The sequence below is a fragment of the Crinia signifera genome, chromosome 2, assembly GCF_055691185.1.
Source record: "Crinia signifera chromosome 2, ASM5569118v1, whole genome shotgun sequence".
NCBI classification, from domain to species: Eukaryota; Metazoa; Chordata; class Amphibia; order Anura; family Myobatrachidae; genus Crinia; species Crinia signifera.
In genome coordinates, this window is record NC_139218.1 from 136285426 (window position 1) to 136305195 (window position 19770).

At 43.9% G+C, this 19770-nt stretch overlaps 1 protein-coding gene across 1 annotated transcript in view; it reads left to right on the forward strand.

Moving 5' to 3' along the window:
* Window positions 1-19770, forward strand: part of CNTN2 (contactin 2) — an 87075-nt gene that overhangs the window by 20521 nt on the left and 46784 nt on the right. Inside the window, exon 2 of the mRNA XM_083172923.1 lies at window positions 14196-14311. The gene's annotated coding sequence lies outside the window, so the exon portion shown is untranslated. The remainder of the gene's footprint in view (window positions 1-14195; window positions 14312-19770) is intronic.

Consider the following 19770-nt stretch of genomic DNA (forward strand, 5'->3'; position numbering starts at 1 on the left):
TGCACATCAAACTATTGTATGCAATGAACAGGTATAGCTGTGCTCCCTCCAGCCACTATGCACTTGGACCTGCCAATTTACAAATGTGGGTGGTGTACACAATTGGTATGGGTTAATCTAACTGGAGGTGTTAGCAAGCCAGATTTAAAGAATAAGCTGTGTACCATAATGTGTAAAAGGAGATGGGCACTCTGAGAACAAATATATGTAAAATATAATGTGTATGAGACCTGCTGTATCTGTGTTGCTTAGATTTAGAGTAAATCTGGGTACACAATATACGTTTATCTGTCCAATCTTACCACATTCAATGGTTTTCAGCATTATATAGTTTGCAACTTCACATCTGCAGTGCTGCTCAGATGGAATTATGCAACAGACAATGTTGTGTAGATAGTAAGCAAAGTGGGAGTTTGAAAAGCAGGATGTTAGGAGGTATGTACTGTATACTGCATTGTTATATGATAGATTGTGCAGCGTGTTTGACAATACAATGTTACATCACATGGTTATGTCTCTGGGGCCCCACGACAAAGTTATGTGATGTTACAATGTTGCCAAACACACTAACAGGGCCACTGACAGGGGGGTGCTGTGGGTACAGCTGTCCCACGCCCCGGCCTCTGGAGGGGCTCGGGCAGCTGCCCACAGCAACAGCGGCACAGTGCCACCGTGCCACCCCCACAGCCGCACACCGCCTCCCCCACCCGACAACCCCCCCCCCCCAGCCAGGCACGCACAATACACAGTGCAGCCTGCAGAGCGCAAAGCCTAGGACACAGAGGGGCTCAGCGCTCTGCAGGCTGCACTGTGTGGATAAGGAATGACTCCCCACGCAGCAACTAAACAGAAGCAGCCTGTATGTATAATCGCATTAACCCCCGTGTGCCGGGCAGTGTGCAGTGTAATAACTCGTGCTTGGCATAACTAATACAGCGCGCCGGCCATTGTCTTGAGGAGGTAACAATACTAATAATGGCAGGAGCTGTCCCGGGGGGGGGGGATGTCAGTCCCGGGCCCCATGATTCCTGGTGGCGGCCCTGCACACTAAGGTGTGTGCCCAGCTTAGAGTAGTTAAAAGAGCAGTGATACTTGCAAAATGTAGAAAGAGTATGAAATGCCAAACTTAAATGGATTCTCATATATTTTCAAAGTAACAAATGTGGCTGAAATGTATGGAAGCATCACATATTAAACACAATACGGCACTCTCTAAAGTCTAACATCTTTGAACAAATATGAACTGGTTTGACTGCTAAAGGCATATTTTATCATTAAATATGTGCAGCACATTCCTTAAAAACACCTGTTTTCCACAATTATTTACTATCACCACAAAGAGCTATATGAAGGTGGAACTGCAACAGGTATCTCTGTATCTACCACTGTCATATTTACATCTAGTCTCAATACACAATGCAGTGTGAGATGCCTTGTGTGATTGAGCCACCAGGTCCCGTGCAACGCCGCTAGCGTTGAATGTCTTTTGCTGAAAATTCATCGTAAGCCCCCATACACACTAGAAGATAAAGTGAATGATATCGTTCAGAAAGAGCGTTGATATCTTTTACAATTTCATCAGTGTACACTCAATATCGTTACACTCTCATCATATTTAACGATGAGTGATATTTACTGAACATGCAGATCAATTTGGCAATAAAGCCAAGTGACCTGCATGTTTAGCAGGCTGCGGCAGCCAATATCGTTCAGTGTGGAGGCACAATATCAGCTGTCCGCGGCCGCAGCCCCCATCGACTAGTGTGTATGGACTTAAATTGCAGTGATTTGACTGGGACGCATGAGAAGACCGTGCTGATTAATTTGATATATGACTCTTGTATATTGTGTGGTTGAGGATTTACAGTATACTGAACAGAACAAAACTTGTATTGGGAAAAAAAAGCTGCACACAGATATACACAGTGTCGCATATAAAAATGAATCAACACCATCTTCTGGTGCATCCTAGCTGCATTACCAGTGCGACTAAGTTGCATTTTTGGCAAATTATGAAATTATTCCCGATGCTGGCAGAGCCTCACAGGTGCACAGATAAGGGCAATGCAGCAATGGTGTATGAGTACACATCTGTTCTGAGCTCTGGAATGTGAAGTTTGGCTCCCTCAGCTAATATCTCCTGAACATAGAGTTGTGCTGCAGTGGCCTATGCATTACACTGCAGAACCCTCCCTGGCAATGACCTAAACCTGCGGTAGCCAACCCTAGTCCTCGAGAGCTACCAACAGTGCATGTTTTGCAGATCTCCTCACAGAATCACAAGTGAGCTAATTAGCTCCATCTGTGGATCTTTTAAAATGTGTCAGTGATTAATGAGTGCAGCTGTGCAGCAGCTAGGTTGTCTGGAACATGTGAACTGTTGGTAGCTCTCGAGGGCTAGGGTTGGCTACCACTGACCTAAACGCATGCATTGTCAGTAGACCAGGCATTTGCAGAAGTCCCATCACAGGAGAGAAGAGACCCCAGTTTATTAGACTCCTTCACTCTGAGCACATGCAGGGGTATAATCACACCCATCTAAACAATTTTGAGTGCTAATATCTCCCCCAGATAACATTGCATATATGATTATTGATAAAGTGCCCCTTTAAGAGTGTGCCATTAGGTCTACAGTGTCTAGGTAGACAGTCAAAAGGTTAATCACTATTGGTTGACAATCAAAAGGTAGACACATGAAAAAGGTTGACATGCATTAGGTCGATATGGTCAAAAGGTCGATACAAGCAAAAGGTCTACATGAAAAAAGTCGACATGAGTTTTTCATGTTTTTTTTTTTCAACCGACTTTATACTTTACCAACCTAGAGGGCAAAGAGAGAGAATAAAATAGTGGGCTGAGCTCAGCGATACACCCAGCCCAAAGCAACGTGAGAGCAGCGAGCCATGCGAGGGGACGTGGTACACTTACGACCTATGTCAACACAGACAACCATTTTTTCATATAAAAACTCATGTTAAACTTTTTTCATGACGACCTTTTGACCATGTTGACCTAATGCATGTCAACCTTATCATGTGTTGGCCTTTTGACTGTCAACCAATAATAGTCGGCCTTGACCGTCTTCCTAGACACTGTAGATCTAACAACCTATACCCAAGACTGTATGGGTTTCTCCATCGTCTCATACTGGGTGGGATGTTTTCGGGGGTTTTACCGCATTTTTAAATGTACCAAGACCTGGCCGCAGTGTTTTTGCCGCCCAGAGTATAGCCACCTTTGGATGGCGATACCCTATAGAAGCCTATAAGCTTCTTATCACCGGACGCCGCAATCCGCCATCTCCACTGACCGCCCAGGCAGATGCCAACCCCCCCTCCCTCCTGGCAAACCTTCCTCCAGTAAGCCTGGGCCCGGAATGTAAACTCCTCCTCACCCTGGCAACACAGCTGGAGGATATTGGCTAACCTTCTAGGACATGGGTCCTCAAACTGCGGCCCTCCAGATGTTGTGAAACTACAAATCCCAGCATGCCTTGCCACAGTTTTAACACTCCCTTATAGCAAAACTGTGGCAAGGCATGCTGGGATTTGTATTTTCACAACATCTGGAGGGCCGCAGTTTGAGGACCCATGTTCTAGGATATTTTGACTATCTAGTCAAAATCTACTGCCAAAATCTCACCATGTGTACGCCCCATGAGGACCACATGGGGAAGCTAAAATCTCTCCTTCCCTGGGGATGATCACTACAAGCTACAGAATGGCAGAGTTTGCTGCAGGTAGCCTATCCGGTATTCCGGGCTCCGTACTGTTACACTTTTTACCTAGTCCCAGGAAAAGCACCCACTTGCCAGTTGTAAATCTATTTAGACTCTACAATGTATTTTTTAAGCAAATTTTTATAATCCATTATCTCACAAGGTCAGCCTACTTTTTCTGCTAAAATATTATTAATCTTTTTATATGTGATAGGTCTTTGTTTCATATATGTGAAAGCACAGCCACAAAAGTAGTAACATCAGAATAAAGACAAAGTGCCTTATCTTAATCATTATAAAAGGGTACTTTGTAAAGTGGTCTATGATGAAATTAACTGCAAACGGTGGGGGTGCTCCCTGTGGTATTAGACAGATAAGATACAGGGTCGTGTGTCATCTAGAACTTGAACAAACACTAATGGAAACCCATAAGTCAGACCCGCTCATCCTTGTCATTAAGTAGCATCTCGTAATCTCATATGAGATCATAGAAATTAATTAGAGATGTACTTTAACGATATGATGTATGATGACTAAGTTATAGGTCCAACTAAACCGCAGCTGATATATTTTATACTGTTCATTAATGCAGATTCATTTAATATTTTTAATCACTTAAAGTTATTTCATGCCAATTTAAAACGTATTTTATCACAGGTCAAAGTTTTTGAAGCCTAATTTGGCAAAGAAAAAAATCGTTCTTTAGTACCACGGTGACTTAATGGAAATTACAGTTTCATCTTTATAAATAGCAATTAGATTACCGTATGAAAAAAATGTACAATTTAAATGATAAGTTACGGCTGCCCGTGTGGAAATCATGACATTACTGTATACATACACAGTAACTTATACACAGTACATATTTCAATCTTCCTATTTAAAGAAATAAAAAGGACATGATATTCTTTAATATTGAATGTAGTTTTGTTAGATAGTTCACTGCAATGTACTGTCCTATTCTTGTTATTGTAAGCTATTAGTTGTTCCCTCAGGCATGCTGTAATGTATCTGTAGACAGGAAGTCAGCTCTGCAAAGGAAAATGCTTCCCCCATAATTGTTAGACTATTGCCTTTTTTGCTTATATTTTTGAAAGTTGCTACAATGTTTTCACATAATGTAACTTGAATTTCATACTTCTTATAAATGATGTAAGTATATTAGCATGTAACCTGTCTCTGCACTTCAGTGACTGAGCACTGTGATAAATCGTGGTTAAGGAGAAATCTCATTTCTGTAAATAGAGCCTCAATTTTAAATCACTACTAGACAAAACACGGCCATTAATTCAGGACAATGGGAAAATTATAGCTCAGTTGTAATGATGAGAACATGTCTCTCTGTACTTTGACAGAGCTAAGGTTATTAAGGAATTGTCATTGCCTGTTTGTTTAACCATTTGAGTGCCAAGTGAATTTGTCAAAATATGTGTGAAAATTGGCAAGCAAACATTTTTATTTATTATAATGGCCTGTAATGTTTACCTTATATAGGAAATATTGCGCGTAATGTAATGCTGCCCAAGTTTGGTGGCAGTGCGGGATACCGGCTGAACTTGGATGTGTTTTTTTTAAAAAGGGCAATCACATACTAGGCATGGTTTTGCCTTGTAAGTGATTGCCCCTTTAAAAAAATGTCCGAGTTCAGCCGGCATCTTACACTGCTGATGAACTCGGTACGGCATTACCCATAATCTTTTTTAGCACAACATTTTTAATGTGAGTAGCTGGAAAAATACATTTTAAGATACTAGCAACTTTAAATATGACTTACATATATATGCATAATGTCTATCATCATTATCAAAAATTCAAGTTATACAAGTTTCACACAATGCACAAATCAAATAAGGATACCATTGGCGTGCCATTAGTGCACTGCACTTACAGGTGAACATTTATCCACCTCTCCAAGTGAAAGCAGCTGCAAATATAAACATTGCTGTACACAAATCACAGGGACAAGTTGTTTACATAGGAAAGATGTATTCTGACAGGAGGCAATGTACTTACAGCCATCTCCCCAGTGCTGAGGGCTTTGTATAAACTGCTCTTTACACACTGTATTATTTGGGCAGTATTCAATGCTCCCGATTCACCTTTTTTTCGGCGGATCGGGCTGTTTTCACTCCTTGCAGTGAATCTTTTTCACTGAAAATCTTATTCACCCTATTCAATGTTCGAACAGTGAATGCTGGCCAGTTCTCTGTTTCATGCTCGCTGCAATTCGCTGGTGTATTTCAATGGTTTTTTTTTTTTGGGATTCGCCGAGAGTGTATTCACTGCTAGGATGGAGAACTGCTTTTAGCATGATTTTCGCCATGATTTACCCTTTTGCATTCGACATCTTTTTAAGGTGAACTGGAAAGTGATCTTTTAAAATAAAGTTTTTTGGGGGTTTTTTGGTGTCGAAAAAAATCCGAATTTTTTTCTGTGAAGGGGCATGCTATTTTTATTCATGTGCTTGCAGCATATATATAGATATTATTTAAAATATATATATATATATATTTTTACACATTTGGGGACTGGGAGCCGGGAGCTGCTCCCGTTCATTACATATGCACCAGTGGGAGCAGTGCAGCGGCTCCCTACCTGTGTCCCCTGCCAGCTCTCCCGGGGGGGGCAGCTTCTGCTGCCTGTGTCCCCAGGAGCCCTCCTCCCCCCCACACACACACACATTCTGGGGCAGACAGGGAGGCTTCCATCTCCCTGCCTGCCGTCGTCCCCCAGCGTCAGGGGCAACGAGCCCCTGCGGCATTGAATAGGGTGACAGGGAGGGCTGGCAGCGAATGCTGCAGCCCTCTGGAACCCTGTAAATGTGCAGCGAATCCTAAACAGGATTCGCTGCACATCGTGAAAAAACGCATTGAATACTCCCCTTTGTGTTTTGCAACGAATTACACCTAAGGAATTTTGTGTTTTGTCATGATCACAGATTTATTAATCCTAGACATGTGTTATCATTGTGTTGCTCACAAGTGAATGCAATGCAGAATCTGATAGTGCTGATCATTGGTTGTATTCAGCCTCTATTTCCATGTCTTCCAGTGGCACACATGAGCATGATCAAAACATTGATGAGTGTAGATCAGGCATTCCCAACCACAGTCTTCAAGGCACACAAACAGTGCAGGTTTTAGTGATATCCAGGCTTGAGAACGGGTGGTTTAACTAGTACCTGGGTAATTTTGATTTAACCATCTGTGTTGAAGCCTGGACATCACTAAAACCTGCACTGTTGGTGTGCCTGGAGGACTGTGGAGGAGCATTGCCAGGGGCCTTGCCCCTTGACTATCCACGCCACCACTGGTTGCGTTTAGTAACCAGGTGGTAAACGAAGCGGAGTGGAGCGATCCACCATGCCCGAAGCTTGGCGTGGGTACCTTATTACAACCTTGCTCCTCCACTTTCTTCCCCCTCTGCTCCCCTGTCACGTGACCAGATCCTTTAGCCCACTTGAATTTAGCCCAAACCAATGCACTACTGGGTAATTACTCATATAGATCTGTACTTTCACTGTATACTTGTTACTTACCTGGCTGTTGCACATAAATTCAAATCTAATTCCTAGTATACGCAAGTATACCTGGCCAAATTAAGCTGATTCTGAATCTGACATGTTACATAAAACATTAAAGGAAATAAAAATGTTCAGAATCTTGTGCCTAATGATCACTTTAAATTGTAGAAAGTGACGTTATTTGGCTTGGCTGTTTACATCTTGTTTTGGTTTGGCACCGTGGAGCTGTCGTCTATACCTGACTGCCAACTTTGTTCTTCTGAAACATTGTATGCCGATTCCAAAAGGATATACATGGCAATACACATTTAGCATAAATGTCATTTAAAACTATATATTTTCAATATTTCCCTTGTGCAGCCCTTTTTATTACACTTACTGGCATCCTGTGCTATACTTAGAGGAAATAGTGTTTATTACTGGAAATTGATTGATACAGTAATTCATTCATATATGTTGGAAACCGTAACTAACTTTATACTCTTAGTATAGCAGAAGATGCCTCTTCTGTAGAATTTGCCACCTAAAGTACACTACCGTTCAAAAGTTTGGGGGTCACCCCGACAATTTCACGTGTTACATGAAAACTGACTCTTTTTTATCAAATGAGTTGCAAAATGAATAGAACATATAGTCAAAACATTGGCAAGGTTAGAAATAATGATTTTTACTTGAAATAATAATTTTGTCCATCAACTTTGCTTTCTTTAAAGAATGCTTCTGCTGAAGCAATTACAGCATTGCAGACCTTTGGCGTTCTAGCTGTTAATTGTTGAGGTAATCTGAAGAAATTTTACAGCATGCTTCCTGAAGCACCTCACACAAGTTGGATTGGCTTGATGGACACTTCTTGCTCCCACAACAGCTCAATGGGGGTTGAGATCAGGTGACTACGCTGGCCACTCCATTACAGACAGAATACCAGCTGCCTGCTCCTTCCCCAAATAGTTCTTTCATAATTTGGTAGTGTGCTGTGGGTCATTGTCCTGTTGGAGGATGAAATTGAAGGTGTGGCATGGCATTTCAAAATGGAGTGATAGCCTTCCTTATTCAAAATCCCTTTTACCTTGTACAAATTTCCTACTTTACCAGCACCAAAGCAGCCCCAGACCATCACTTTACCTCCACCATGTTTACCAGATGATGTCAGGCACTCTTCTAGCATCTTTTCACTTTTTCCTGCGTCTCACAAATGTACTTCTGTGTGATCCAAACACCTCAAACTTCGATTCATCTGCCCATAACGCTTTTTTCCAATCTTCCTCTGTCCAATGTCTGTGTTCTTTTGCGCATATTAAACTTTTTGCTTTTATTGTCCAGTCTCAGATATGGCTTTTTCTTTGCCACTCTGCCTTGACGGCCAGCTTCCCGAAGTCACCACTTCACTGTAGATGTTGACATTGGAGTTTTGTGGGTACCATTTAATGAATCTACCAGCTGAGGACCTTTCTCAAACTAGAGACTCAAATTTACTTGTCATCTTGCTCAGTTGGGCACCGGGGCCTCCCACTTTTCTTTCTCCTCTGGTTAGAGCCTGTTTGTGCTGTTCTCTGAAGGGAGTAGGACATGTTCAGTTTCTTGGAAATTTCTCGCATGGAATAGCCTTCATTTAAAAAAATAAAAATAAAAACAACTGTTGGGTTTCACATCACAGTTCTCTTTTTCTGGCCATTTTGTATGTATAATCGAACCCAAGATGTGATGCTCCAGATACTTAACTAGCTCAAAGGAAGGCCAGTCTTTTTAGCTTCTCTAATGAGCAAATCCATTTTCAGCTGTGCTAACATAATTGCACAAGGGTTTTCTAATCATCTATTAGTCTTCTAATCCAATATTGTACCATTGTACTGGAGTGATTGTTGCTGGAAATGGGCCTCTATACACCTACAGTATGTAGATATTCCTTTAAAAAACAGATTTTTGCAGCTAGTATAGTCATTTACCACATTAACAATGTATAAAGTGTATCTTTTATTAATGTAATATAATCTTCATTGAAAAAAAAAACTTTGCTTTTCTTAAAAAAAAAAAGGTCATTTCTAAGTGACCCCAAACTTTTGAACAGTAGTGTATATTATATGACAATAAATACTAACAAATCTTTCCTGTTCTACAAAACAAATAAAGAAAGTCATATGAGAAACTAAATGATGAAAAGAGAAAACTTGTACCACACATTTGTAAATATTTTGAAAAATAACAACAACAACCTAGGTTTTAACAATATAATACATATAATGCATGTTATTAGCTGCTGCATAGCATAATAACACCATGTGTGTTGCTGGGTACACACTAGAATGACAACCTATTTCATGACTGGTAAGGGCATACACATTTATCAATTGCCAGTCCAATGTGTCGTGCATAAAACACAATTTTGTGATAGCCAGAATCCCAGTATACAGAGTAGGATTAGGTTGTGGGGTGCATGTGTGTTGGGTGGGGGAGGGGGGGTAGGCACTAGGGGAGGGGCTATGGTCAGGGCCGTTTTTTCGTATGGGCTTAATGGGCACTTGCCCAGGGGCCCCAGGTGTATAAGGGCCCCATGCTGATAGCTGATGATCCCCTTTTTCCAGGGATACCAGAATTTTGGGTACTTGTTTCCTAGCACTGCCACAACGATCATGATCGTGGGCATCGTGAGGAAAAATCGGGGGCATCGCGGCCATCGCATGCACTAAAAAATCGGGTGCGATGGTACGACGCGATGCCCGTGATTTCCCCATAGGGAACAATGTTAATGCATGAATTTACCCGCGATGCCCCCCGATTTCCCATAGGAATCAATGTGAAATGGCTCAATTTACCCAAATCATCATAGGGAACACTGGTAAATGGGCCAGAAACCCAAAAAACACAGCTGAACAGTGAAATGTCCCCCCAAAAGTAGTTTACTCCACCCCACGATCAACGCGAACCCGAAGCGTGGCGAGCGCAGTGAGCCCGCGAGGGGCGGCGGTACGCGTCCTCCGACCTTTTCATACCCCCACTATCCACGTCGGCGTGGAGTTGAGAATAGAATAGTGTGGCGAGTGCAGCGAGCCACCGAGTCCGAAGCGTGGCAAGCGCAGCGAGCCCCGCGAGGGGACGCGGATACCTGTGAAGCCCGCGAAGGGACGCGTTTACCTGTGAAGGTATCCGCGTCCCCTCGCCACGCTTCGGGCTCGGTGGCTAGCTGCGCTCGCCACACTACCGAATTTTGAAAATCGGCCCTGGGGAACTGGAGATATCCAACTTCAAAGCAGCAGTCCACATCTGACCTGTTAATTGCAATTCCCAGTCATATTTCTCAGGTTCTCTCTGACGTAGAGTGTTTCTAAGAGTAAATTCCAAAAGTTTCTGTCGACACTAGCGGCTTGTCTCTATCATGCCCACAACCAGAGATATCATCCTTCCAGCAGCCGGTCCCTGCTCCAGCTCCAAACGTCTGGTGTACAGTTTTATATTTTTGTCAATGGATTGCTCTGGCTCAGTCCTGATCTCTGATCCCCAAGTTCCCAGCACCTCCTGAAAGTTGGGACTCTAGGTTTTTATACTATTGAAGACTAAGAAATCTATTTTCAGATAATGGCGATATCTGCAGTCAAATAAGCTGCACTTCCACCGGAAAATGACGAATATTAAGCCCACTCCATTATCCAACCCTCCACTACGTATAAAACACCCCCTACCTCCCTGGAAGTCATTTACAAGGGACCCTTCATTCAGCTTAGTGCCCCCTTCCACACGTTAGTGTTCTCCCTCCCACCACCTGTGCAGTAAAGGAGTAATTAGCAGAAGTTACTGCTCCAGGTCCTACATGTTGAGTGGAAGATAGAGCACCTCCTGCCACCCATGGGACATCAAAGCTGCAGCTGATAGCACCCCCATGGGTAAGGGCCCCAGTGCATTGCTTTGCCCAGGGGCCCACACTGCTGTTAAGATGGCCCTGGTTATGGTTAGGCTGCGAGACGAGGGGGGTTAGGGTTTGGCTGCAGGTAAGGAAGGTTACAGTTAGGCTGTGGGAGTGAGGGTTAAGGTTAGACTCTGGTTATGGATAGTTTGGGAGAGGTTAAGGGGTAGGGTTTGGTTATCTTCCACAAAGTGTTGAGATTCTAACAATCAGGATGCTGCTATTGGTATTCTAACCATTAGCATCCTGTACCCAACCCATTGGCCAGTATGTACCCAGCTTTAGCAAATAAAAGCATGGACATTGTGTATATATTTTGATTAAAACAGTAAAGTTTGCAACCCAATTTCGAAGGAACCTCAAATGTCTGCAAGTCCCTACACTGGCATGCATATATATCGCCTAGTTTTTATGTCAACAGTAGGCCTTCTTAAAAAATAAAACAATAATTTTTATAAATAAAAATCTCAAAGTTATGTATGAACCATTATTAAAGTGTGTGTTTTATACTATGTAGCTATGTAACTGTCTATATTCATGGCTGCACAGCTCTCTCCCGTTTGTGTGGCACTTTGGGCACTTTGGAACATTTTACTGTCCCATAAATAAATTATGGCATGGTGGATACACTTTGTTCTCATCTTCTAAGAGCTTGTAAATGAGCTGTCCCTGACTCTTCCCTCTTAATCCTGTCCCATAAGGAGGCTTTAGCAAAATAAGGATGTCTTATTAATAATTGTGTGTGTGTGTGTGTGTGGGAGGGGGGGGGGGGGTGTTAAGAAAGAGAGGCCGGGGGCCTAATGAAAGAAGGTTCTAGGAGGAGCACTATGTGACCTACTGTAATGGATCCAATGACCCCTCCAGGGAGCAATGAGAAGGGATTAGCAAATAAGGAGGAGGGAGTGTACTGTATGTCTTAACATCAATACCCGCATCAAGTCACCCTAGGGAAAAGGTCATTAGAAATAAATTTATTAACAGAGTCCTTTTAGTCTGCCAGATTGTACGTGCTTACTGAGAAACCAGTGGGCACATCCTTAGTGCTGAAATGAAACAAAATGGTTTCATTTTAGTCACTTTGGGGCCGATTGTATTGATTGGGATATACAGTACAACTGCATAATTGTAGTGATAGCAGAGTGAAAGAGATTACATAAAGGGTTATAATTAGGGTCTGTGCACAGTTGACAGCAGGTATCGTATGCTCAGAAAACTATTCTAAATCTGGGTATACACCACTGATATTGCTAACTATATCAGCAATGCCACAGGAGAACAATACATCCCCCAGCTCCGACACAGTCACTGAAGTTATTGTCAGATTGAGCAGCATGTACAAATGCAGGAAGGGGTGCTTACGAAGTGCGGGAGCGTGCATTATTAACCATATAGAGGGTACCCACTGAGTGATTTGCACAAATTATCATTAACGACATGGGTCTTCAAACTGAGGCCCTCCAGATGTTGTGAAACTACAAATCCCAGCATGCCTTGCCACATTTTTGCTATAAGGGATATCATTAACGATATCATTCATATCAGTAATAATATATTGCCCAATGTGTACCGAGCTTAAGTCATGGTTTATAGATCTTTATTTGTATAATAGAGAAAAATCTTTAATATAGGAATTTTATCCAAGGAAAGATAGAGTTTCAGGTAACCATCATTCCCACTGAATTTTGGAATTTATTTCACATTATTTGAAACTACTTAATAAATAAATAAAATTTAAACACCTGCACAGGTAATCACATGTGACTTAACCAGTACCTCAGTCAATTTGAGTTACCCATCTTTGCTCAAGCATGTGTATCCTTAAAACCTGTGCTGTTGGTGTATCACGAGCAATAAGTGTGAGTAGCACTGCTATAGAGCATGCAAATAGCATGATGTCCAGCCCAAAATTCACCATCACTTACACAAGTTGTGCAAAACTTCATACTATACTTACTTACCGTGAAATCTACTCTCCGGATTAGCCCAGAGAGGAGACTTTGCAGGGCATAGGGAAACACCTGCAATTCGTGGGTCTGTGATCTAGTCATTTAGCCCCACCCCCTTCCCACGATTACTGGTGAGTCGCATACAATGCTGCCCACTTCACTAGGAAGCAACCAGGATTCGGTAGTCACCTACTCTTCCAAGGTTGTAGGGGGCTACCCCAAAAATCAGGAGCGTGCTATCACAGCTTCTGGGAAGGTAGGCAAGTACACTTTATGCTATTGCTATAAACGTAAATGGCATTTTGCGCTAAATAAAGTACTTTATCTTATATTCACTCTGCACTTCTATGGGGGAATTCAATTCAGCACAATGGGTAAGCAGTCAGGAAAGGTGTGCATGAAAATGAATAACTATTATGCTGTGAATACAATTCTCTAGATAGATATATAAATCCTTGATGGTATCAAAATCCTAATTAGTCAATAATGAATTAATACCGCGAGGCAGATATTTAATCAATCACAATAAACAGTTTTCATTGTGACAATAATAAAAGGCTTTTAAGTGTGTTTCCATCAAGTAAATACACAGACAAGCAATATAGAAAATATAGAAAATAGACGTATTGCTCATGCTGACATATGACAAATATCAAATGATCATGTTAAAATGTGTAATGAAGTAATTAGTTCCAGAGAAGGCAACGAGTGACACTCCAGCTGCTGCAGAACTATACATACTTGCATGCCTTACCACTTAGCATTTCCTAACAGTATAACTGTAGCAGGGCATGCTGGGCTGTGTATGCCATAGCAGCTGGAGTGTCACATCCTTGTAGCGATAGTAAAGTAATTAGTGATGACAATATTTAGATACATCTAGTAAGATTAAAAACAGAGTATAGTTAGAGAATCGCTGATCAGTCAAATGGCATTATATACCAATTAGACTTTTAGGACTACAGAACATGTCCATGAATACCAGAACATAACATTCCTATTATCATCTTACTACTGCCATTACAATATCGCACAAGTACTCCTAAATAGCTATTATAAATATATTATATCTATACGTGGTTACAATTGTTCTTGTATTATTGGTTATTTTAGGTCACGTGTAACGGGTTCTCTTCGTGCCTCCTCTGACAACGCCGGCTGGTGACATCATCATTGGACGCCCACCCGGGCCGCGGCGGGAGCTACGAACGGTCCTCAAGGGTATTTTGGTAAGTGTTTGTTTGTTTTTCATTCATTTCTTGCACCTTGATAAAGAAGCCAATTGACTTTCAAAATTGGCCTGGTGTCCTTTTATTCGAGTGCCGTCATTCCTGCATACACTATATCAGTGTCGACACGTCTGTCGGCAATTATCGGAAGGCACTGGATTGTTTATTAATCAATATTTTACATCACAGTACAGTTGGAATGCTGACCAATGGGAAATTTCACTTACAAATTTAAAAAACACCATGGTTCAATTTACCTTGCTTGATGATCTGGAAACAAGATTGATGATCTAGGAAACTGATGACTAAGTTTCCACACCTGATTTCATTTCTATAAATGAGGGTTAGATTTATTAAGCTCGTGATGTGATAAAGTGTCTTGTCTTTATCACCGGCCAATCAGCTCCTACCTGTCATTTTTCAAACCAAGCCTGTAACTTCACAGTTAGGAGCTGATTGGCTGGTGATAAAGTACCAGCCACATTATCACTTCACGGAGCTTAATAAATCTGCCCCTATGTATGGATGCAAACACATTCTAACATTATGGTGGAGGCTTTAAACAATTAGGAATAATTGGGGATATACATATACCACACATCACACACGTACACACACAAACACACAAACAGTACATAACATATGCACACACAGCACACCATACACATATATACGTAGCGCACTTCGCACACATTGGATAGATACACACAGCACAACACACACACATACATAACACACCACATGCAGTACAACACACACCCAAAAACAGTACAGCACACACAAACACACAGAACACCCACACTTAAACATTTATATGTATATATATATATATATATATATATGTAGCACACCTCACACACTTACACTTTGGACAGATAAACACAACACATCACTCACAGTACAACACACATCCACATTCACTACAACACACACAAAAACAGTACAACACACGGAACACACACACTTAAACATTGCACAGATACACAAACACATAACACACACTTAAACCAGTGGCGCCGGAACGGGGGGGGCGAGGGGGCAGCTTGCCCCCCCCCCCAAAATTACTGAGGCGCCAGTATCATCCGCCCGGCCGCCTATATTTCATACCAGGCGCCGGGGATGGCTGCTGCTGCTGCCGCCGGGGAGATGTGCATAAGACGCGCCAGCCAATCACTGCCGGCGCATCCCCTTCACATACACTGTGATTGGCGGGCGCGTCTTCTACACATCTCCCCGGCGGCAGCAGCAGCAGCCATCCACGGCGCCTGGTATGTAATATAGGAGGGCGGGCGGGCGGATGATGATACCAGAGGCGTAGCCATCACGCCCGCTCAGGTGCCCAAGTCAGTGCGGCTCCCCCGCCGGCTGCCCGCTGCCCCCAGGAGACGTGGTATATTTAAAAGTCACTCACATCTCCCGCTGGACCGCGCTAGCCAATAGGCGCTCGCGGTCCAGTAGCCACCAGTTGATTGCCTGCTGGACCGCAAGCGCCTATTGGCTAGCGCGGTCCAGCGGGAGATGTGAGTGACTTTTGAATAGCAGCACTGTGCACAGCAGGGAGCCGGGAGCCGGCAACCCCGGCGACAGGGGGGAGGGGGTGCGCGGAAAGCACCGCTGCTGCTTTGCCGACTGTGGGTGGGGTGGGGTGCACTAATCTCTGCACTATCCTCGCCCACCCACCCACCCACCCTGCTGTGCACTATCCTCGCTCACCCACCCACCCTGCTGTGCACTATCCTCCAACACCCACCCACCCATGCACTATCCTCACCCACCCACCCTGCTGTGTACTATCCTCACTCACCCTGCTGTGCACTATCCTCACCCACCCTGCTGTGCACTATCCTCACCCACCCACCCTGCTGTGCACTATCCTCACCCACCCACCCTGCTGTGCACTCTATCCTCACCCACCCACCCACCCTGCTGTGCACTCTATCCTCACCCACCCACCCACCCTGCTGTGCACTCTATCCTCGCTCACCCACCCACCCTGCTGTGCACTATCACTCCCACCCTCCCTGCTCTGCACTATCATTTACTCACACCTTCCCGCCCTGCGAGCAAATTTCAGTCCCCCTTGGCAACGAGCAATTTCAGTCCCCCTTGGCATCGAGCATGAAGCCCATGGCATCGAGCATGAAGCCCCTGGCACCGAGCATGTAGGTAAGTGGCACTTATGTGTTAAATGTGTAATGGACATTACGATTTGTTAAATAGTGTGCGATGGGCATTGCGGTGTGTTAGTATGCGACGGGCATTACGGTGTGTTCTATAGTATGCAATTGGCATCATGTGTGGCCTTATGTGTAATTGTCATTATGGCATGTGGCTTTATGTGTAATTGGTATTACAAAGTTTGCTAAAATGTGCAATGGGCATTACGGTGTGTGGTATAATGTTGGGCCGTGCCCACTTTTCACGGAGCAGGAGCCTCACCTACTACAAATTGGGGGGGGGGGGGGGCGCGAAACATGCCCTTGCTCCGGGCACTGTGGCACCTAGCTACACCACTGGATAATACAAAAGAAATATAGGGGCGGGCGGGCGGCTGATAATAAATCAGTTATATAGCCTGGCGGGCGGGTGGGCAGCTGATTAATCAGTAATATAGCCGGGCGGGTGGCAGGGAAGATGTGCGCCCGCCAATGCTGCTTCTCTCACCCTCCCTTCCCCAGTGACTGACACATCCAGGGGTTGTCATTTACCCCTGGATTCACACCCAAACAGGTTTATGTAATTATGTCTGATTATCATAATCAGACATAATCACATAAATCTGTTTGGGGGTGACACTGCCACTTTTTCCACTTTTTACGAGTAAATGACAACCCCTGGATTAATGTCAGTCCTGGTGTCTCTGGCCACATGTATATGCCGCTGCCCGGTGTATAATGCCCACGTGTATATGCCGCTGCCCTGTGTATAATGCCCATGCGTAAATGCCGCTGCCTTGTGTATAATGCCCACGCATATATGCCGCTGCCCTGTGTATAATGCCCATGCATATATGCCGCTGCCAGTGTGTATAGTGCCCGGGGGTAACATATAGCAATTTAGGGGGCGCCAAAATGAGATTATATCTTGCCCCCCCCAACCTAAAAACGTTCCAGCGCCTCTGACTTAAACATTACACAAATAAACACATACTGTAACACACACTTAAACATTGCACAGATACACACAGGGCCGGCGCCACCACTAGGCAGCTTTAGGCATTTGCACGGAGTGCCGGCAAGTTGAGGGCGGTACCTGGGAGCAGCCACTGCCCCTCTCAGTGGAGCCTGGTGAGCGGCGCCGGAAACTCCCTACCCCCCTCCCCTGTAACCTGGAGCCGGTCAGCGGCAGGTGAGCTGTGGGGCTGCCGCACCCTCCTTCCACTGGGCAGGTGAACGGCGCCGCAAACCCCACTCCCTAACATGCAGGATATACGGCTGCAGACACCCCCTGCCCCCCCCCCACATGTAGCAATACGACCGCAATATATATATAAATATATATATATATATATATATATATATAGATATATACACACATTAAAACTGAGACATAGGAGACAGACACTTTCCTTTAAAAACCGCAGTAGTGCTGCCTATACATATGCCCACACCAGTTGCCAACACTAGTAGCGCTGCCTATACATATGCCCACACCAGCTGCAGACACTAGTAGTGCTGCCTATACATATGCCCACATCAGGGCACTTCAGGCTGGCAGCTCATCCTCTCCTGCTTCTTTTTTCATCAGTCTTGCTTCCTTATAGCTCTGGCAGGGACCAAAAAATGGGTGTAGCTAATGACAGGAGTGGTGGGGCTGTATGGATGGAGGATCCATGCAGCACCACCCCTCCTGTATTAGCCGCACCCATTTTTCGGTCCCTGCCTTGGCACCGACCGAGGTGTTTAGGAGCAGGGAGGGAGCTCTGTGCTGCTGCCACTGCTGCCTGTCATGCAGTATGACAGGTGCAGCAGCAGCCGGCAGCAACAAAGGACAGCAGGGGTTGTGGAGTAGGGAGAGCGCCTCTACTGCCAGGCAACTCCCTGCCCTGCATCCTCTGCTGAGCTGGTAGTGCTGGCCCTGGTGCTGAATTTGGATGAGAAATTCAGAGAGGGATGCTTCAGAGAGGGATGGCAAATGGTCTGGGATACCTATTGGAGTGACCAGGACCTCTGTCCGATGTCATGTTGGTGTACCCCAGGCTGATCTTTGACCCGGGGAGCGTGTTCTGGTCCTTCCACTAGATGGAGTATGATGGCAACGTCACAGACGGCTGACAAATTGTCTGGGATGACTAACTAAGTTCTTAGGTTCCTGGTGTGACTTCTACCAAAAAAAATTTACAAAATGCAAAAGATCCCCCCCCCCCCCAAAATACAAAATGTAAAAAATAATAAACAATTTACAAACTTCCGAAACTACCAAAAGAAAATGCAAAATGCTACAAATACAGAATAAGTCAAAGGCATTGTCCCTCAAAAAAAAATATTGAAAATAAGATTGCTGCTCAGAGAAAGTCTAGGGATTATGGCTACAAATGATACCCCATTAGCACAAATGACACTAGGCAGCCACCTCCTGGGTCTGTTGGAACAGCTTTCAAGCTTTGAACAAGAGGATAAAGTTTAAGTCATGCTAATTGCTCAACCAAACCTGAGCAATGCTTGGTACCTCAGCTATTAATTTAATAAAGATGTGTCCTGCTATTTAACTACTGTACATGAATTATTTAAATTACAATAAGGGTGCCAGTGCCACCAGGCAGGGATTCATTCTATATCACCTCCTCTGGTCAAAACCCATTACCTGCATCTCTTGAACACGCTTTCCAGGCTTTGTAGTTCGGCATAGCTGCAGAATCACCCTGCAATGACAGGCATCAGCAGGCTGTTCACGAAGGTGGTGGTCAGTAGTAGAATGCAGCTCTAGCCTCGCACACCTAATCCCTCCTCCTCCTATAATGTTAAATAAATTATGCTTTGGCAGCCCCAGCAAGAGGTGTAGGTGCCCCAACCATGGTCCTCGACCTCACGTGCCTAGTGGGAAATCAGATATCAGTCATACACTGCCTATGTCTATTACATTAAAGAGGCAGCTGCACGTGGCCATAAATGGACAAGCTGCCTCTATATGCGCACCTATGTCCTTGCACCAGTCTCTACCTTCCCAGCATTCACCCCCTCCCATTTCATGTCCCATTTGTTCTTGAGTACAAAACCCTATCCCAGCAAAAATATTATCTGACGATTTCCAGAGGATTTAATTCCTGTACCTCTCTTTGTAATTCTCTAGATAATCCATTTATTTTGTCCTAATGAAAACAAATCCAATTGTTTGAAGTTTCTTTGCCTTCTTGTTACAAGAAGTATTACTTTTGTTTAATCCATTTTGCATCTTAATACTTGACCTGGATCAATGTTGTTGATTTGAGTGCGTAGTATGTATGCAAACAATGACCTCAC